This window comes from Nomascus leucogenys, chromosome 25 (genome assembly GCF_006542625.1).
Source record: "Nomascus leucogenys isolate Asia chromosome 25, Asia_NLE_v1, whole genome shotgun sequence".
NCBI classification, from domain to species: Eukaryota; Metazoa; Chordata; class Mammalia; order Primates; family Hylobatidae; genus Nomascus; species Nomascus leucogenys.
Window position 1 is genome coordinate 17,254,422 of NC_044405.1, and position 22,273 is coordinate 17,276,694.

Genomic DNA, 22,273 nt, shown 5'->3' on the forward strand with positions numbered 1-22,273 from the left:
GATGGGGCCCCTCTGCCCTTCAGGCCGGCAGGGGCTGCGGATCCGTGGCGAGGCGGGAACCAGGGCTAGAGGAGGTGGGCTCTTATGTCGGGGGGCGGGGGGGAGCAGGAAAGCTAACAGCCAGCCTCTGGGGGAGCTTAGAGTCTGATCCCCGTCCTGGGCTCTGGGAGGAGGTGGGGGAAGGCTGAGATCCTGCGTTCCTTCCCACCTGTGGGCTCCGGCAGCTGGGGAATTTTTCGTGCACAGACGAGGGTTTTTGCCTCCGCCCTCCACCTGTCCATCCCTCAACCTGTGCTCCTCTCCATCCACTCAACCCTCCCACCCCTGCCCCCCATCACCCACCATTCTCATCCCCGCCATTCTCATCCCCTTCTCTCCGTCTCATCCCCTTCTCTCCGTTCCCCCAGCTCCTCTGTGCCCTCCAGCCTCAGGGTGGGAGCTGCAGAGAAGACCCTGCTACTGGCAGGAACAGAACTACAGATACCTCCCCCCAGAGATTGGGAGATGCCTTCTTATCTTTCTAGAAGAGGGGAAAGGAAAGGGGACCTCCGCGAGACCGAAAGGGGCACCTCTCCAGCCTTGCTGGAAGTTAGATGGTTGTGAACCCTTGCCAGGTGAGGGGCAGGTAGGTGGAAGGTGTAACTTAGAGCTGTGAGAAGAAACCCAGGAGCTGGTGACTCGCTTTTGAGGCCGGGTCACCCCAGGCTGGAGCTGCCCGAGCTCAGAGCCAATCCAGGCTGGAGCTGCCCCAAGCTCCTGTCATCTCGGGCTCAAGACTGCCCCCAGGCTGGGGGTGGCTCAAACCTGGAGGGGGACCAGCTCCTTTGTGTGGTCCGTGGGTCAGGGAGGCGTCAGCCGCAAGGAGGGAAGGCCGAGTTCACTTCCCAACCGAGCAGGTGGCCTGGGAGCCAAGCCCTCTGCCTTCTGACCTGGGGGCCTCTGCCCAGCCTGGGGCTGCCCTGTGAAACCCCTGGTCACAGGGCCAACCTGCCCTTCCTGCCTGTCTCCAGCCTCACCCCACCTTTAATTTCCCCCCCCACCCCATTTCCCCACTTTGACTTGGAGCCTCTTGCCTGTGAATGCAGGTCTCCGTCACCCTTGTCATTTTCCGTGTGTTCCCTACAGCCGTTTTGAGTGAGGCACCCCTTTATTATGGGTACGTGGGGTTCGAGTGAGTAGTTTTTAGAAGTGCCTCCTGCCTGAATTCCCATGCAAAAAAGGAGTGTTCAGTATGAACTTGAGTAACTCTTCAAAGAAAAAGGAAAAACCTCCAAACCTCGTTCTAGTCCGCAGGGATCGAGGCACACTTACACTCCTCGATTTGATTCGATTCGATTCGTAGTGAGCTGTCTGACTTCCACACTGCGAGTCCGTTCAGGGCGCGAGGATGCTGCGAGGCCACACAGTTGGCTAATTAGAGTGAGCTCTCTTCTCCTGGCCCTGTGTAAATTCCTGTTGGCAGTGGCGATGGAAGTTTATTTTCATTGGAAACGTATAGGATTCAGTCTGGTCGTGCATATTTCCTCTCTAAACATAACGGAAAGAGGCGAGTCTTTATGCTCACAACGTAATGGCAAACACTGCAAGTACATTCTTCTCGCCTGCCCTGGTGCACAGACTTCTGGCTTCTCTCCACCTTGCTGTGTTGTGCTGTGCCTCTGGCTCTGTAGCAGCGCATTTTTGCACTATAGAACTCTTGGCTTTGGCTGAACTGCCTGGGGGTGGATTCAGAGCTCAGCCAGCGCTTGGGTTCTGGAGCTGTGTGCTGGGCCCACTGGGAACCCCGACATGCAGGCAATTCCTGCCCAAATAGGATTCACATGAAGAGACTCGCTGCTCCCCCAGGTGCCCACTCCCCTTTCTCTCCCATCTTATCTTTCTTAAATGATGAATCTCACTTCATTGTTGCAATGACAGGAGATGTTAATTGGATGTAAAATTATTCCCCCGGACCCATTGGTGGACTGCGGTTAAGGATGGTGGTTCTTTGGGTGGAGAAGGAGGCAGGGGAGAAATGTCTGTGTTGAAAAACTTGGTTTTCCCGGGATGCTCCACCCCAGCAGGGAGAATCAGTGCTCCAGGGATTGTGGGCATTGGGAGAAATCTGGATTTTAGTTCACTCAATTGCTGGCTTTAAAGAAACAATGGTGTCATTCATAGCATTTATCTCCCAAATCCAGCACCTTTAATGCTTAACTAATAGATTTGGGTTTTAGCAAATTGTAGGGATTAAAATGTGTGTGTGTGTGTGTGTGTGTGTGTGTGTGTGTGTGTGTATGCTTGACTCTGAGAAGGACTGCTAAATTAAAATGAGCCCTCATCCCCACTCTAGTTTTGGGTATTGCCTAACTAAGGCCAAAACAAAGATGACGACAGCCTCAGGCTATTTGCAACTTGAAGTTGTTTTAAAAGGTGAGCTACTAAGATGGTTTTGGCCTGGGGAAAGTTTCCTCCAGTGAGCAGAGCTGAGGAAAAGGAGGTCATTAAACCTCTAGTGTCCCCCACTGTGGGTGACCCAGGGAAGCCTCTTTCCCTCATTAATTCCTCTTTTCTTGGGGTGTGTACATTTTGGATTTAGAACTTCACTTTTCTCCTGTCCTATCTTTTTATTTTTTTAATTTTTTGTAAAGACAGGGGTCTCACTGTCTTGCTCAGGCTGGTCTCCAACTCCTGGCCTCAAGCGATCCTCCCACTTTGGCCTCCCAAAGTGCTACGATTACAGATGTGAGCCACTGCACCTGGCCCATCCTTTTATAAAGGATACATTCCACATTAGGAGGGGAATGCAGTCATTAATACTCTAGTGAGAAGTACTCCCAGCCCATGTGGAGCGAAAGGATTCAGGGCAGCTTGTCTTGGGAAATCAGTCCATGAAAAAGCTGAAAGAGGGCATAGGGAAACAAGTTTAGAGGGCACCCCAAGTTTGGCCTGCTTCATAGCTGCATTCTCAAACTGTGAGAATTAGTTTTGGGTGATTTGTGCTAAACTCTAGGGTATTGCTGGTTGAAGGCATTTGGTATGGGCGGGGGTGTGTGTGTGTAGTGTGTTGTGTTTCGACTTGGTTACATTTCCAAAAAGCTTTGGGTGAAATCCTTCATGGTTTGCTGGGAATCACTGTCTGCGTCCAGATGACAAAGGGAGCCAGTTTTTCCCGACTTTCCTTTTAGGTTTCAATTCGGTCTCATCGAGAGGCTCCTTTTGCTACCACTGCCTGTAGGACAATCTTTTGCCTGCTTTTCCTCTGAAGTTGTTTGTTTAGAAGCCATTTGAATCTAGATAGCTCTTTTACTGCTTGTAAAGAAAAGATGGTGTGTGGCCGAGACCTAATTTTGTCCTCCTTTGAGTTAATGCAATCTCTGTTAATCTGGCTTTAAAAATAAATAGTTCACTTGGCCATGTGAAACTCTTAATAGGTACCTTCACAGTCGGGGCTGAGTGTGTTTGACCAAAGTTGATGATTAGACCAGGGAAAATGATCAGAAAAGCAGATTCTGAAAAGTACCATTCTCTGGCTTTGAGACGAAGAGCAAAGCTGCTGAGCAGCAGTGTGGGGTAATGACTTTGAAACACCTGGAGTGGTTGTGCTTGCAGAGCCTGGTATTGGTTTGTGATACCTAGGAGAGGCGTGGTCTCTGGCACATAACAGGTGCCCCCCGCCCTGGCCCTCAACCAGACAGAGGGACTTGGGGGCTGCTGCATGATCAGATAATATCATCTATCAACAGAAGAAGGAAAGTGACTCACAGAAAATTGAAGTGAGGTCCAGAAACAGGACAGACGTGGTGGCTCATGCCTGTAATCCTAGCACTTTGGGAGGCCAAGGTGGGTGGATCACTTGAGGTCAGAAGTTCTAGATCAGCCTGGCCAACATGGAGAAACCCTGTCTCTACTAAAAATACAAAAATTAGTTGGGTGTGGTGGTGCACACCTGTAGTCCCAGCTACTTGGGTGGCTGACACATGAGAGTTGCTTTAACCCTGGTGTTGGCTCATGATACCTATGAGAGGCATGGTCTCTGGCACATGACAGGTTATTATGTTTTGTAAAAAATTGATAAAAGTTGAAAAAATATAGTTGGAAAAGCTGAACTGAGAAAAGAGTAGGTGTATCTCAGGTATTGAGCCAGTGTTGTAGGCAGGCAAACTACAGAACAAGAACAGACAGTCCATGCCACTGTTACCTTCTTTTGTGATTGAGTCTCACTGAGATACAAAGTTGAGTACATAAAATGATTGGTTAAGATGTTGAAATATCTTGTTCTAACCCTTGGTTAAAAAATAATAAGCCTGCTTGTCACTTCCATCGGAACTATTTTTAGGCTAAGAATAAGGGTTGCCTGCTTACTAAGTTGCCAATAATCGTGCTTAGAGCATGACAGTGCCAGATACCTGGAGTGAAGGAGTTACTAAAAATACGATTTACTATGTTTTGCAGAGCAGGAAATATGACTAATTTTAGAGGTGGCCTTTTGGCAGATCTGTTTTTAGCAAGTATTTCTGAAACAAACAGGTGCTAAATCCTGTATTTTTGAAGTGCTAGAAATTTAGGGGTAATCGCTCTTAGGAACAAGAAATGCTTAGAGAACTGGAAATTCCTATTAATCCTTGGCAGGGACTTCTTGGCAAGAAGGAGGCATTTGCAAAGCACCTGCTTGGTGAGCCCTGTGTGACAAGGCAGTGCCTGTAATTTCGAGGATTGCATTCTGCAGTTGCGGGCGGATTCTTTTGAACTTCCTGCCCTGCCTCATCTTTTTGAAGTACTTGTGAATGATGGAAATTGGCACGTAGGGCCTGGTTCCTAGTGTTCATTGATACAGGTCCCACGGACTTCAAAGGGTGCTTTGAGTCAGCGCAGCAGTGCAGAAACGGTGCCCACAGAGAGGAGTACAACCCTACATTTTCTCTGCAGGTGTTGAGTCACGGCTATAGCTACCCGTGCATACCAATCCGACTCAGGTCTGTGAGACTATAGAATTCTGCATGCTGCCAGCTATTGGAGGTCAGCGTGGCAATCATCCATCCCAGGGTTTATCTGCCCAGAAGGGGTGGTGAGTAGCAGCCGTGTGCCCCCGAAGAGAGGGACAGGTTGGGGTGTTCTCCGTGGGAAGGAGGCTTGGGCACAGGGTTGTCATTTTGGCCTTGGGACATATATTCCCTCCCGATTATTTATGGTAAGGGAGAGACCTGCTCTCTTGGCTAATTGAAACCCGTAGATAATCCCCAGGCCTTATGTTAGCTGATGGGGGAAACTTCTTTCTCTACTCAGCCCTGGTCTAAGTGCTGACCTGAATTGAATTTCACGCTTTCTGATAGGAGGTGCCACTGGGTGGTAAGATGACCAGCAGGAAAGAGCTAGAAACACAAGGCCTGAATAGTCCCCGAGCAGGGGGATGCCTCTGTGAATTGGAGAGAGCTGTTTCCTCTCCTCCATCACCAGCACCAGCCCAGTGCTACAGTGTTTTATGGTTTTTTTCAGGGTGCCCCTCCCGTGCACATTCTTGTTAGATGCCTGCAGCAGCCCTGGGGGGTAACAACCAGCTTGCTGGTGTTCTTGCCTGCCTTGATTACGTAGAAGGGTGCCCTGAGTAGATCTTCTCTCTGACATTCTCTATGAGTTTGCTAGGATGGTTCTAACAAATTACCACACACTGTGTGGCTTCAACAACAGCAATTTATTCTGTCACAGTTCTGGAGGCTGGAAATCCAAAACCAAGGTGTTGGCAGGGCCATGCTCCCTCTGCAGCCATAGGGAGGATCCTTCCTTGCCTCTTTCTAGCTTCCCGTGGTGGCCAGCACTCTTGGGCGTTTTCTGGCTTATGACTGCAGCACTCTGTCTCTGCGTCTGTCTTCACACAGTCTTCCTCCCTCTGAGTGTCTCTTCTGTCTCTTAATCTCTTCCTATGTCTCTTTATAAGGACACCAGTCATGGGATGTAGGTCTACCCTAATCCAGTATTGCCTCATTTTATTTTATTTATTTATTTTTTTATTATACTTTAGGTTTTAGGGTACATGTGCACAATGTGCAGGTTTGTTACATATGTATCCATGTGCCATGTTGGTTTGCTGCACCCATTAACTCATCATTTAGCATTAGGTATATCTCCTAATGCTGTCCCTCCCCCCTCCCCCCACCCCACAACAGTCCCCGGAGTGTGATGTTCCCCTTCCTGTGTCCATGAGTTCTCATTGTTCAATTCCCACCTATGAGTGAGAACATGCAGTGTTTGGTTTTTTGTCCTTGCGATAGTTTACCGAGAATGATGTTTTCCAGTTTCATCCATGTCCCTACAAAGGACATGAACTCATCATTTTTTATGGCTGCATAGTATTCCATGGTGTATATGTGCCACATTTTCTTAATCCAGTCTATCGTTGTTGGACATTTGGGTTGGTTCCAAGTCTTTGCTATTGTGAATAGTGCCGCAATAAACATACGTGTGCATGTGTCTTTATAGCAGCATGATTTATAGTCCTTTGGGTATATACCCAGTAATGGGATGGCTGGGTCAAATGGTATTTCTAGTTCGAGATCCCTGAGGAATCGCCACACTGACTTCCACAATGGTTGAACTAGTTTACAGTCCCACCAACAGTGTACAAGTGTTCCTATTTCTCCACATCCTCTCCAGCACCTGTTGTTTCCTGCTTTTTTAATGATGGCCATTCTAACTGGTGTGAGATGGTATCTCACAGTGGTTTTGATTTGCATTTCTCTGATGAGTATTGCCTCATTTTAACTCGATGACATCTACAAAGTCCCTATTTCCAAAGAAGATCATATCCATGGGTACCAAGGGGACTTGAAGGTATCTTTTGGGGGAGCATAGTTCAAGCCCCAGCACCTTTTTAGGCTGTCAGTATTGGGTTGTGGCAAGCGGATCTTGGGAAGGAGATGAATGTGCTTTTAGGGATCACTCTCAGAACTGACCTCTGCAAGGGGAGGGGCAAAGCAGCACTGGGCAGAGGGAGAAGCTGGGCTCCAATACCGCTCTCAGCCAAAGCCCCCGCCCATGCCGTGGTGAGCGCTGGAGCTGAGCTGGCCCTTCAGAGCTGGCCAATTTGGGATGAGAGGACTGGGATTTATATTTCTGCATGGGCCAGTTCTTGATGGGGGCTGCCCAGGCAAGGGGCATGGCCTTGGACAGGACAGTTGCTGAGGGCGGTTCCTGGGGAGAGCTCACAGCTGAGAGCCTGCGGCTGGGGGAGTCAATTCTTCAGCACTGATGGGGAATCTGGGGGTGCAGCCCAGCATTTGCTGTTTACTGAAAGAGACAGGGTCAGAGTCCAGGGCTTTTCATCTGAGTCCATACCATATGGACTACAGACAACGCGGGTATCTTTTCCATGCCCACTTTGGATATGAGTAGTCATCATTTCCACGTGTTGGTATCAAGTCTTCTCATCTTGTTACCTTGAAATATACAAAGTATGGCCAGGCGTGGTGGCTCACGTGTGTAATCCCAGCACTTTGGGAGGCCGAGGAGGGCGGATCACCTGAAGTCAGGAGTTTGAGACCAGCCTGGCCAACATGGTGAAACCCTGTCTCTACTAAAAATACAAAAAAATTAGCCAAGTGTATGTGCCTGTAATCCCAGCTACTCGAGAGGCTGAGGCAGGAGAGTCGCTTGAACCAAGGAGATGGAGGTTGCAGTGAGCCGAGATTGTGCCACTGCACTCCAGCCTGGGCAACAAGAGCAAAAACTCCATAACAACAGCAACAACAACAACAAAGAAATATACATATTGCTGCTAAGTATAGTCCCCATAGCAAACATTAGCATTTAGTCCTTCTATCTATGTATGTTTGTACCCATGAACCAGCTTCTCTCCAGCCTGCCCTACCTTGCTGCTCGATTGTGGTCTCTCTCCCTGCAATGAGGGAGCAGCCGGTGTGGCATCTCATTAGCAGATTCTATGTGCCACACGCTGGGAAATTTTCTGGCTTCACATTTCTCTTAGGTTAGAATCATCAGGGCTCCGTAGTGTTTCTCAGTACTTACAAGGTTGAAAGCTCACTTTATATGCTCTATGGGTTTTTTCCTGAGAACTCTGGGGCAACTGAGAGTTGGGCCAAGTTGTGGGCCAGCATGCCTACTTCAGAGACAGGCACTTTCCTGGGAAGAGACCCTCCCTGCCCCATCACTTGTGAATGGTGGGAAAAGTTGTTGAAGGAGTTGTGGGAATTTGGATTTTTGATGAGTAGAGTAACAGTTTGGGACATTCTCATGGACAAAAAAAACTACTCAGGGTAGAGCCACCTGTTAACCTCCTCTTAGCACTCTTACGGTGGCCACTCTGCCCTAGCTCTGCAACTTCTAATCACTGGGTTCTTTTTGGTTTTTAATCATCTTTGTGTTTTCAAGATGCATTTGGTTGAGTTTTGGAATTGTTAATACAGACACATGGTCTGAAATTCAAAGTTTCTGAGAGGGTTTGCAGTGAGAGGTAACTGCTTCTTATCTGGGCTCTTCAGTTCCTGGATCTTCTCGTGAGAGGTCACTCCTCCTTCTAGTCCTTGTGTATCCCTCCAGAGATACCCTATACACATAGAGACCCACATACATATTTGTAAATGTGTAGGTAGGGGCAGATTTTTCTTCTTTATTGATACATAATATTTTACATATTTATGGGGTACATGTGAGTGTTCATGCATGGAGCGTGTAACGATCAAGCCAGAGTATAGGCGTGTCCATCACCTGAGTATTCATTTCCATGGGTTGGTATCATATCAAGTCCTCTGTTCTAGTTACCTTGAAATATACAAAGTATTGCTGCTAAGTATAGTCACGCTAACAAACATTAGAATTTTAGTTCTTCTATCTATGTATGTTTGTACCCATGAACCAGCTTCTCTTTATCCATCCTTCCCACCCACCAGGGCAGATGTATTTTTAAACTGAACATGCTGTTCATTATCTTGCTTTTTCACTTAGCAATATGTCTTGAGCATTCTTCCCCATGACTACTACAGAATTGCCTCATTCTTTATGTTAATTAATTATTGCATAGTAGTCATTTGTGTGGAGGTATCATGTTGACTTAACCATCTCTTGTTGATGGACATTTAGGTAGTACATAATTTTTTTTTCGTTATTCCTAAACCATACTTCAGTAAATTTCCATGACCATTTGTCACTTTGTAAATGTGACCCCTCAGTGTGTCTGAGGGGTAAATTCCTAGTCTTAGGCCAAAAGGTATGTCTGTTTTAACTGTTGATAAGTATTGCCAAATTGCCTGCCATAGAGGTTGGAAATTTATAATCACATTTATAACCCTTATAATTTATAAGGGTTCCCAACTTATAATCACACCCATCTGGTATGGGAGTGTTTGCTTTTCCACGTGTCAGCCAACAGGGTACTCATTTTGATCTTTGCCAATCGAGTGTATTAAACATGGTATCTTGTCTTATTTATTGTTTCTCTTATTTACATGGGAGTTGAGTATATTTTCATAGCTTCTCAACTGTTTGTACTTCATTTCTATTCATTGTTCATGTCCATTCCCCAATTTTCTTTTGGGGTTTTGGCCTTTTTCTTATTGATTTATAGGAGCTCTTTTTATATTAAGGAAATTAGTCTTCTTTGAGTGATATGTTTTCAGTGTCTACCATCTTCCCTCGCTCCTCATTATTCTTTCTCTTTTTCTTTGTGGTTCTTGCCATTTGCAGAAGTTATTTCTTGGGAGTTCATGAACTAGAGAAGGATAATTGATAAGTTTTGGAGGTCTGTGGAGCCCTATCAATTGTGTGCATGTAAACATATTTCTGAGGAGAGGGTCCATGGGTTTTGTCATATTCTAAATGGAGTTATTTACTTCTAAAATATTAAGAGCCACTGCTTTGTTGCCCATCCTTGTTGGCTCTGCTGAGAAAATGGAGGTCTGCAGATTACTGAGCTGAGGGTTTGGGTCACCTTGGTTTGTTAACACCAGTGCCAGTTGGGCTAAAGTTGCAGATTATACACACTCAGGCTAGGCAGGTTGGTTCTGCAACCATGACCCTGGACTAAGCACTCTTGATTCTGCCCCCACCTTTACCATGCCTGGATTGCAAGGGAGAGGCATGATACTGTGTGGGATGGTCTTTGGAAATCTTTGACTCTTGCTGGTTTAAGTAAGACAAGTGTGAATCCATGTCCCATCATCTCTTCATGGGAAAGGTGGTACCATTTATGGTGGATGGTTGCTATGATCAGAATGTTTGTGTCCCCCAAAATTCTTTTGTTGAAATTCCAACCTCCAGTGTGATGGTATTTGGAGATGGGGCCTTTGGGGGGTGATGAGATCTACCCTCATGAATGGGATTAGTGCCCTTATAAAAGGTGCCTGACTGAGATTGTAGTGAAAAAATAAAAAAATAAAAAAGTCCAGGCATGGTGGCTCACACCTGTAATCCCAGACTTTGGGAGGCCGAGGTGGGTGGATCACTTGAGGTAAGGAGCTTGACACCAGCCTGACCAACATGGCGAAACCCCGTCTCTACTGAAAATACAAAAATTAGCCAGGTGTGGTGGTGGGCACCTGTAATCCCAGCTACTTGGGAGGCTGAGGCAGGAGAATCACTTGAACCTGGGAGGCGGAGGTTGCAGTGGGCCAAGATCATGACATTGCACTCTAGCCTGGGTGACAAGAGCAAAACTGTGTCTCAAAAAATAATAAATAAATAAAGGGTGCCTAAAGGAGCTTGTTTGCCCTTCTACCATATGAGGACTCAGTGAAAAGGTGCCATTTCTCTGAGCCAGAAAACAGGCCCTCATCAGCCACTGGATCTGCCGGTGTGTTAGGCTTATACTTCTCAGGCTCCAGAATTGTGAGAAATACATGTCTGTTCTTTTTTTTTTTTCTTTTTTTTGATGGAATGTCACTCTTTGTCGGCCAGGCTAGAGTGTGATGGCGCCATCTTGGCTCACTGCAACCTCCACCTTCTGGGTCAAGTGATTCTCCTGTCTCAGCTTCCCGAGTAGCTGGGACTACAGGTGCATGCCACCACGCCCGGCTAATTTTTGTATTTTTAGTAGAGACGGGGTTTTGCCTTGTTGGTCAGGCTGGTCTCGAACTCCTGACCTGAGGTGATCCACCCACCTCAGCATCCCAAAGTGCTAGGATTACAGGCACGAGTCACCGCGCCTGGCCAAATTGTCTGTTCTTTATAAGGCATCCAGTCTATGGTATTATGGTATTATGGTATTATGTTACACCAGCCCAAACTGACTAAGACAGTGGTTGAGAAGAAAGAGAAAGGGGGAATATTGAGGGAAATGGAAACCTTTCAAGGAGCAAGAGCCACTATGTAACTTGGACATAAAATGCACTAAGACAGGTATGAATACATTAATGCGTGTGACAGTGCATGCACTTTGGCACTCTTCGAGGGGCTCTGTCTACTTGAGAAGCCCTCTGAGGAGCAGCCTTGGTGGGGCCGACAGGCGGGCCCTGCTGTTGGAATTCCTGTGGCCTCGGCTTGACGACCATCTCTGAATGCCCTGTCCCCTGTCACTCTCTGCCCCTTCAGTCTGCTTTGTCCCTCCTCACCACCTGGACTGGTTTGCTAGAGCTGCCATAAGAGAGCACCACAGACCTGGGGGCTGGAATAGCAAGGCCTTACTGTCTCTCATTCTGGAGGCCAGAAGTCCAAAATCAAGGTGTTGGCAGGGTGGGTGCTTCTGAGGCTGTGCAGAAAGGATCTGTTCCATGCCCTGCTCCTCAGCTTATCCATGGCTGTCTTCTTCCTGTGTCTCTTTATATCGTCTGGCCTCCACGTGTGTCTGTCTCTCTGTCCAAATGTTCCCTTTTGTATTTTTTTTTTTTTTTTTTTTTTTTTTTGAGACAGAGACTTCCTCTGTTGCCCAGACTGTTGTGTAGTGGCACAATCTTGGCTCACTGCAATCTCCGCCTCCCGGGTTCAAGCGATTTTCCTGCCTCAGCCTCCTGAGTAGCTGGGATGACAGGCGCGCACCACCATACCCAGCTAATTTTTGTATTTTTAGTAAAGACCATTTCACCACGTTGGTCAAGCTGGTCTTGAACTCCTGACCTCGTGATCCACCCACCTCAGCCTCCCAAAATGCTGGGATTACAGACTACAGACGTGAGCCACCACGCTTGGCCTATGTTCTCTTTTGATAAGGACACCAGTTCAAATTGGATCAGGGCCCACCTTAATGACCTCACTTTAACTTGATTACTTCTCTAAAGACCTCATATTCAGGGGGCTAGGTGCAGTGGCTCACGCCTATAATCTTAGCTCTTTGGGAAGCTGAGGCAGGCAGATCACCTGAGGTCAGGAGTTTGAGACCAGTCTGGCCAACACGGTGAAACCCTGTCTCTATGAAAAATACAAAAATTATCTGGGCGTGGTGGTGCACACCTGTAAACCCAGCTACTCAGGAAGCTGAGGCATGAGAATCACATGAACCTGGCTGGGAGGCGGAGGTTGCAGTGAGCCGAGATTGCGCCATTGTACTCCAAACTGGGAGACAGAATGAGACTGTCTCAAAAAAAAAAAAAAAAGACCCCTCATATTCAAATAAAGTACTGAGATACTGGGGTTAGGACTCCAACAGATGAATTCTGGGGGGACATAATTAAACCTTTAACATCACCTGATCCTGTGGCATATATTTAGAGTTGATGTGTTTGTCTCCCCACTAGAGTGTAAGCCCTATGAGGAAGAGACCACTGCTCTATCCCCAGTGCCAAGAATAGTTTCTGGTACAGAGAATATGCTCAGAAAATATTTTGTTTTTCTTTTGAGACAGTTTGCTCTTATTGCCCAGGCTGGATTTTGGCTCACTGCAACCTCCGCCTCCCGGGTTCAAGCGATTCTCCTGCTTCAGCCTCTCAAGTAGCTGAGATTACAGGTGCACACCACCACGCCCAGCTAATTTTTGTATTTTTAGTAGAGACGGAGTCAGGCTGGTCAGGCTGGTCTTGAACTCCTGACCTCAGGTGATCCACCTGCCTTGGCCTCCCAAAGTGCCGGGTGGCATGAGCCACCGCACCTGGCCAGAAAATATTTTATGAATGGATCCAAGCATGGTTTGATCTTCCCAAGACATGTGGACAGCCTCCTAGGGGGTAATGTCCAAGTTGGCAGGCTCTGGTTCTGCAAGCGCTGTATGTTTCTGTCATTCCTTGCTGCTCTGGGTGTGCCTGTCTGGGTGATGACTATGTTGAATGGGTTGTCTGGCTGGTGCTCTGTAGAAAAGTCCTGGCCCCTGAACAGCTGTGCTTTCTGCAGGGATTTGGTTAGGCACCTAGGTATCTGAGTGACAGGTGACCAACCAGAACGAGACAGTATTTTGCAGTGTCAGGGGACTGTTAATGGACCCTCGCTCTTTCCTGAGAAAATGTAGCAACACTGCAACAGATGGGAGAAGTTGCTATTTGCAAACATACATTTTATTTTGGATGTTTCCCATGGAGATATATGTAGGTTTGGAGTCTGTCTCTTTGACTGTAATTTTTTTTATAAGTTTATTAGTCTCCTAAGCCATATTCCTGCCAAAACATTTTGCAATCCTGCTTGCTTCTCTTGCCCATTTTCTGAGCCATTTGATTCATTCTGGGCACCCTCCCTGCATCACCACTGCCATTTTAATCCTCTATTTGAGTTCTTGTTGTCTTACGTTCAACCCCAAGGCTTTTTGGTAAATTGTCAGGCCATCTTTCTGCCTTTCTTCAGATGCTGTCGTACGTGAAGCTCCTCTCTTTGTCACCATCGGCTCTTTGCTGGAGCTCTGTGTGTAGCAACTTGAAAGCGTGCAGCAGTAGTGGGTGACCCGTGAGCACAGAGCGTGGTGCTAAGAGATAAAGGAACAGTGGATGTTGTAACCACCTTCAGGGAGCCTCGCCAGCTCTGTTTAGGGATGACAGAGTCAAGTTTGGATTCTTAGTGATTCCCTTGTCTACCTGGAGCAGAACACAGGTAGACAGGTTATGACTGCATAACCTTCCAAATCAGTAAAAACCTGCAGGAAAGAAATGGGTACTTTGATCATAAGGAGGGCATACTGATCACGAAAATAATGAACATCTGTGGATCTTGTACCATCTGCTGGGCCATGTCTTGGATGCTTTGCTGCATAAGACAACTTACTCTTCATAGTAGCCTTTTGTGGTAGGTACTGTTGTCCTGATTTTGCAGATTAAGATGACCAGAATCTTGGTTTGCCCAGGACTCTCAAGCTTAATGTAGGAAGTCTTGGATTTGAGGAAGCCCCTCAGATAATGCCAAAACCATATTCACCCAGGAAAACATTTCGTCAGAGTGTTTGGAGTCCAAACTGCAGGTTTCCAAATAACACTGTTAATAAGCAGCCAATCAGGTCATGAATCAGTGATGAAGTAAAGCCCAAAGCCCTGGGCATTACTGGGATGCTTTTGTGAGTAATAATAACATCCATGTGTGCTCGCAGGGACCGAGGGGTGCTTTTCTCACATATGTAGTACAGGTCTACCATCTTTATGGAGTCACATGAGATGAGGAGCTTGAGCTATTAATAATATGTGTGTTAGGCTGGAGGCAGTGGCTCACGCCTGTATTCCCAGCACTTTGGGAGGCCGAGGCGGGCAGATCACTTGAGGTCGGGAGTTTGAGACCAGCCTGACCAACATGGTGAAACCCTGTCTCCACTAAAAATACAAAATTAGCCGGACGTGGTGGCGCATGCCTGTAATCCCAGCCACTCGGGAGGCTGAGGCAGGAGAATAACTTGAACCTAGGAGGCAGAGGTTATGGTGAGCCGAGATTGTGCCATTGTACTCCAGCCTGGGCAACAGGAGTGAAACTCCATCTCAAAACAAAAACAAAAACAAACAAAAAAATGCAAAAAAAAAAAAATGGGTGTTGTATGTGCACACACAAATGTGTATGTGTATATATATATATAAAAATACATGCATATACACAGATGTATATGTGTATAATATATAACATTAAATGTTATATATTATACACATAAATTATATAATACTATGCTAAATAGTAAATTATATAATACTATGCTAAATATAAACACACACATATACCTTTTTGTTAGCAGACTTCCTCAGTGAAGGAAACAGTGGGGACTGGTAGCTCTCTCAGTAGCTCTGGTTAGCATCAGTCTAACTCTAGTACTTCTCTTTTGCACTGGCGGTTGAAAAATCTACTGGAGGGGAGAGAGGTTTTTGAATCACATCGTGAAGCTGGAAGCGCATTCTTATGTCGCACAGTGAACAGTCCCTTCCAGTCTCCTCGTTAAACCATCCTCCTACGAGAATGAACACAGATTACTTATTAAAAACAAAACAAAATACCCAACGCTTTTGCCTTATTATGCGGACGATTTGGAGCCAGACCAGCTCTCCCAAGCCATTGCTTAGTCCTCAGTTGGGCTGAGAAAGGACATGAGAAGCAAATGGAATGAGGAAGTGCCCTAGGTGAAAAGGAAGCTTAGGGAAAGTTAGCTGTGGAGTCTGAGATCAGAATATTTTAACATTTTATCTGAGCCCTACTGTAGTGAAACCAAATGGATAAAGATAAGTGTTATCACTTATATAATCTGGTTTTTAGTTGGAATTGCTGCTGCTCTGATGTAGCTTTCTCAGTGCATTCTTGATTCCAGGTTAAAAATTTAATTAGAGAAACTAGTCGATGACTCAGTTCTCAGTTGAACATTTACATTTAATAATACCAATAAAGAAAACTTGTTTTGAAAACACGTCTCCAGGTTTGTATAGTGTCATTCCCATAGGGTGACATTTTATTCTATTAAAAGCTAACATTTGTGAGAAGTAGTTGCAATTTCAAGGCCTATTTGACATAATAAAACTTGAATTTCTCTCTGGAGGGAAGGTGCTGGATGGCTGTTGTACTCCCACCTAATTTATTACTCTGAGATGCTTTTTCCAAGATCAGGAATGAGCTTTTTACCATAAAGGCCATTAAAGCAGCTGAGAAAGTACCTGAGAACGTGTGGGGTAACAGATAGTTTCTTTCAAGTGTTCAGACTTAGAATTATCTCCTCCAGATTTCAAAGGGACATATTACTCAACAGTGCATTTATTTTTAAAAAGTCTAATATAAATCAGTGTTTTTTCTATGATCAACTATACATACTTTTTAAATAATATACTTTTAAGTATTTTTGACCAAGCATTAAGAATTTTAAAATTCTTTAAATCAGTTAGGTCACAGGTATATTCCAGAATATTTGAGATTTTTAACAGATCAAAAGAAATCTTGGGCTCATATTTGATAGTTGCCATCTAAATCATGGCCACTTATACATGCTTTTTTATTGTCAACTTTGCCACTTGTTACTATACTAATCACATTGCATTATCCACTCTCTCTGTTTTAGATACCTTTTTTTTTTTTTTTTTTTTTGAGACAGTCTCACTCTGTTGCTCAGACTGGAGTGCAATGGCACAGTCTCGGCTCGCTGCAACCTCTGTCTCCCGGGTTCAAGTGATTCTCCTGCGTCAGCCTTCCAAGTAGCTGGTATTACAGGCACCCACCACTGTGCCCAGCTAATTTTTGTATTTTTAGTAGAGACAGGATTTCACCATGTTGGTCAGGCTGGTCTCGAACTCCTGACCTCAGGTGATCTACCTGCCTTGGCCTCCCAAAGTGCTGGGATTACAGGCATGAGCCCCCGCGCCCGGCCGGTAAATATTCTTTTAAAGTTTGATTTCTGGTGATGCATAGCATTCCATTATTTGGAGTTGCTGTACTTTTTAAATCCAGTTCCCAATTGTTGGACATTGAGGTTGTTTCAAAATTTTCCCTGGATACATGATACTGCTATTGCTATCCTTGTATGTTCATCTCTGAGTCATTCCTTAAGATAAATACTTGGAAGGCTTTTGACATATTGCCACATTGCACTTCAGAAAGGTTATACCAAGTGACATAACAGATATGAAAGTGACTTTTTAACTGAGCATTTTGATAATTAGTAAGGCTAATCATAATTTGTGTACTTGATTGAAAATGTGTTTCTTCTTTTATGAACTGTTACTAATAATTTTCCTCTATCTTTCTCCTGTTTATCTTATTGGTTTATGGAAACTCTTTTCATATTACAGATATTAGCTTTTTAATCTTTTGTTTTAAAAAAAACTTTCGACAAATTAAATTTGACAATTTAATTGAGGAAAGAATGATTTGAAAACTGAGCAGCCCCCGGCCCTGGCCCCCAACCAGACAAAATGGAAGTGAGGTGTACAGAAACAGGCCGGATGTGGTGGCTCATGCCTGTAATCCCAGCACTTTGGGAGGCCGAGGTGGGTGGATCACTTGAGGTCAGGAGTTTGAGACCAGCCTGGCCAATGTGGTGAACCCCTGTCTCTACTAAAAATACAAAAATTAGCTGGGCGTGGTGGCCCACCTCTGCAATCCCAGCTACTCGGGTGGCTGAGGCACGAGAATAGCTTGAACCCAGGAGGTGGAGGTTGCAGTGAGCGGAGATTGCGCCACTGCACACCAGCCTGGGCGACAGAGTGAGACTGTGTCTCAAACAAACAAACAAACAAACAAAAAGAAAAGAAAAGAAAGAAACAGCTGGATTGTTTATAGCTTGGCATTTGCCTTATTTGAACATGTGAACACACCTGTGATTGGCCCAGACTCTGTGACTGGTACGAGAGTAGGTTCCATTTAATAATACTATTAAATGTATTATTACACATCTGTTTACACATCCTGTTAGAATTCTGTTTACACATACAAGTTAGGTTACAGTTCACTATGTACAGAGAAACCATTAGGCTGAACTTGAAATATGTAAGGAAGCATCTTTAGCTAAACTCTATTTAACACTTTGTTATGTTGCAAATATTTTCTCCCAGGTGATCGTTTGCCTTTTGATTCATCTTATGGTGCTTTTATTTTAGCAAGGGGGCAGAGGCACATAGAAATTTTGCGTTTTGTCTAACCAATCCAGTAGTCTTTTATCTTTAGTTTTCTCTTATTGCTTTTATGCATAAGTAAACTAGAGGGCTTGCTGTTGGTTTTGTCTTATGAATGATCAGTGGGTCCAGTGTTTCACAGTTGTCTGCAGAAAAATCTTTGCATTGGGTAGGGATATTTGACTATATATTCTAATCCGTTACATAATGGTTTAACCTGTCGGTGTTACGTACTACAGCACAGGCTGTGGGGGCTGACAGCTTGGGACTCCCATCTGCTTTCTGCTACTTGGTGTCCGTGTGATCTTGGGCACAGTGTTCAAAAACTCTAAACTTCAGCTTCTGTATCTGCAAAATGGTGACAACCATGCTTCATGATATTCAATGAGAATTTGGTTTAAAAAAAAAAATATATATATATATAGAGAGAGAGAGAGAGAGAGAGAGTGTGTGTGTGTGTGTGTGTGTGTGTGTGTAAAGCACATAGCCTGAAAATACAGTCATTACTGTGTTAGTCAAGAAACAGTGGCCAGACGCGGTGGCTCACGCCTGTAATCCCAGCACTTTGGGAGGCCGAGGTGGGCGGATCACCTGAGATCAGGAGTTCAAGACCAACCTGGCCAACATGGTGAGACCTCTGCCTCTATAAGAAAATAACCAAAAAATTAGCCAGGCCTGGTGGCACACGCCTTTAGTCCCAGCTACTTGGGAGTCTGAGGCAGGAAAATCGCTTGAACCCAGGAGGCGGAGGTTGCAGTGAGCCGAGATTGCGCCACTGCACTTTAACCTGGGCAACAGAGCCAGACTCTCTCTGAAAAAATAAAAAAAAAAAGGAAAGAAATAAAAAAAAAAAGAAATGGTAGTTGGTTATTCTCTTCATTTAGACTTTCATAGTTATATTTACACCTTAAAAGTATGTATTATTTAGGGTCTTTTAGATAGTAAGAAACAGATACCCACTCAGTTTATCATAGATAATGGCATTTTATTTTAAGGATAAAGGGAGGTGAGGAAAAAGATGATGGGGGCGCCTCTTCCGTCAACACCTCCCTGAGGACCAGAATGCCTCTCCGGAGGTCTGCATTCCTGGGATTCCACTTCCCTCTTGCCCACCTCTGCCGCGGACCTCCCTTTCTTGGCAGCTTCTGTGGTTCCTAGGGAGCATCCTGCCTCAAGGCTTCTCACTATTCCTGGCTTCTCTGCCTCCTCCTGTGTTTCACTTTTTGCTCTTCCTGGATGTAGGGGAGGGAAAAATGTCTTCCCTCTACCCATCTACTTATTTGGTTGGGCTACGAATTAAATCGACATAAGACAGAGTAGCAGGAGGAAAACCATATTTAAGGACATCGTATGCATGGGAGTCCCACAGAATATGAGACTCCAAGAAAGGCCAGGCCATGGAAGCTTCTACAGCAACCTGAGCTACAGAAAAGAATAGGGGCTTGGGGCTTTGGGGCTGGTGGTGATACTTGGAGATGAGGGGAAGGAATGTACGGTGGTGAATAAAGGTTGTCTTGTCATGCGGATAAAAGTCTTCCAGGTAATAAAAAGTTACCTGGAGCAACTCTCTTCCCGATAACATGAATTTTCTTTATAGACATTATTATTATTATCATTTGCAAAAGGACAGCTTTTCGGAGCTACTTCTATGTTTGCAGTTTCTCAGGATAACCAGCTCAAACTATGCCAAAGAACTCTAATTGGAGTGTCATGGTCTGGTCTTTTATAGTCATGTTTCGGGGTGGTTGGTGTGTCCTGAGCCCCAACATGGGTATTACTGGGTTGTCTTGTATTTCTGGGATTGATGACATCATGGTAGAAGTGTGATACTGGAATCCTTACTGGCCTCACCTCCTTGTCACCTTTTTGCCACTGAGCATCCTTTAACAGCAGAGAATCCTTTTCACAGTGGAAGAAAGAATGCTATTTATAGATGATCCTACATGAGTTACCAGATTAGTATGGTTTGAGAAAGTTTGTGGGCCAATTTAATTCTCCATGTTTTTGATCGGGTAGGCAACTGTTGCCTCAACACTCAGGAAAACATGTTACTGCCTTTAAGGGTTATACTTTCTCCAATGTTTGTAGTTTTAGGGATAGCTTGCTGCATTTTTTTCACTGACCCTTTGCTAGAAGTTCTGTCATTTCCAATGTGATCTAAGGCCTCTTTAGCTTCCGGGACTGGGCTGAGAATTTTGTCTTGGATTCTTATTGCCAAAATTTCTGGGTTTCCAATTCCTGTGGTTTCTCCCTTCTTCCCCAAGGCTGCGTTATTCTTGTACCTTTTCAACTGCTTTTGGCTGCCAGTTGTCCTCTGGTGTGAGAATAGACTATTGATTGCTTCCTGTTGCCTGTGGGACAGGAATGCTTCTTGAATTAGAGCTAATTTTGGAGTTTAAAGTATTAAATGTCAAATCTGAAAGAAAACACGTCTAAGACCTCTTTGTTGTGGAAGGGGAGGTCATCCCAGGGCCTAGGGGAAGGGAAAGGAAGAAAGAAAAGAGAAAGGAGAAAATAGCTGATGACTTCTCCCTTTTCCAGATCATTCCCTCTACACTCATGGAACGCTCTTTCCATTTTCGTAAAATCCATTTTTAGACTCAGAATTCTGCATCTCAAGCCATTTGCCAGGTGTACTGTGATGTCAGAATACTCACTGCTGGGGAAATTTCCCAGTTGTAACTAGCTTAAAAAATAAAACAAACATTACCTTTACTTGGAGATGATTGTTTGTTTTTTCATTCAAACACTTAATGGTGGCCCTTTTTATGCAGAGCTGCTGATAACCTGTATGGGCTTTTATACACATTGGAAAAGCTGTGCCTTGCCAGACCAATTAGAAAAAGACACCCCCTCTGGGTGAACCAATTAAAAAAAAGCACATCCTCAAGTGGGCCAATTAGAAAAGGCGTCCCCTCTGGGCAGCCCAGTTGGACAAAGGCTTCCTGTTTGAATGGATGCAGCTGCAAAGTGCATGGTTTAGCAAGCAGACAGCATTTCGAGAGGAAAATATACCCTTTGCTCTAGGGCACAGAGTTGGCAAGCCAAGTGGGGTCTGGATTTCTCCCCCAAAATGGCCCCCTCCATTGGGTGCTTTTGTCTGAGGCACCAAGTGGCACTGTGAACAGGCTCAAGAATCAAATCTGCCCTCAGTGGAGCCTGCCTTCTGGAGTTGGAGCTAAGCTGTGAATCACAAACACGGAACTCATGTTATTACAGTGGAAAGGCCACGGTTCTTCCAACAATGACTGATTAAGTATCCCAGGATTTTAGCGAATCTCAGGTAAAAATCTGCAGAATCAGTCCTGGTCTCTTTCTTTGGCAAAGCCTGCTTTGTTGCTTGTTCTGTAAGAGAAAGAGAAGCAAGGTGAAGAATTTGGATGATAAATAAATTCAGTGTGTTTATGTCACTCAAGGCCCAGGAGACACAAGACATGCTCTGGCCTGTGTAACAATTAGGGTCTTGGGGGAATGCCCTTCATGAGACCTGTGAACTTTGTGTCTCCTGAGTCATCATTCAACCTGCTTCAGGGGCCCAGGGCTCTCAGACTTCCTGTGTGTTAAGAGCTGAAGCAGCTGTTGAACTAGGGTCTCAGAGACTCCAGTCTGCAAATTCGAAGAGAAAAATTCCCCCCAGAGTGTTGATTACTTATCAGCCCAGTTCCTTTCTTGGATGGGGAAATGGTGTGACAATTTAATAACGGGCCTGTGACAATTACGTGCAAGTGGAGAGAATGAAAAACCAGCCTTGAAACAGAGATTTTTCTTTTCTGGGAATGGTACGTGGTGGTACACGTGTGTGTAATCGGAGATGCCCATCCATCTCTGTGTGACAGAGGAAAATTTCAGCATTAGGAGAGTAACTTCTGATTTATCACAAACAGCTGGGTGGGCCGTGCCTCACTGGTGCCCAGGCTTAAGCAACCTTTGAAATAGAGTTGCTCAGTGTGGCTTCTGCATCTGAAAGGGCCACTGAGCTGCTGTGTGTTTCGCAGTGTTTCCTGAGCTCTTGTCATCCTGATCACCCCTGGTAGAGGGTCAGTGTGAAGGAGGGCATTACCTTGAACCTGACAAGTCTTGTATCTGTCCAGGTGTTTGCTATGGGCTGAATTATGACCCCCAACCCCAAATTCATATGTTGAAGTCCTAACCCCCAGTATCTCAGAAGGTGACTGCATTTGGAGATAGGATCATAAAGAGGTAATTAAGGTGAAATGAGGTTATCTGGATAGGCCTTAATTCAATATAGCTGGTGTCCCTAGAAGAAGAGGAAATTTGGACACAGACGTGCGCACACACAGAGAGAGACTGCGCAAAGGCACAGTGAGAAGGTGGCCATCTACACGCCAAGGAGAAGGGCCTCAGGAGGAAGC

General features: G+C 45.3%; 1 protein-coding gene across 2 annotated transcripts in view; it reads left to right on the forward strand.

Moving 5' to 3' along the window:
* The window catches only part of HUNK (hormonally up-regulated Neu-associated kinase), a 134,546-nt gene that overhangs the window by 7,029 nt on the left and 105,244 nt on the right, over positions 1–22,273 (forward strand). The window lies entirely within an intron of this gene.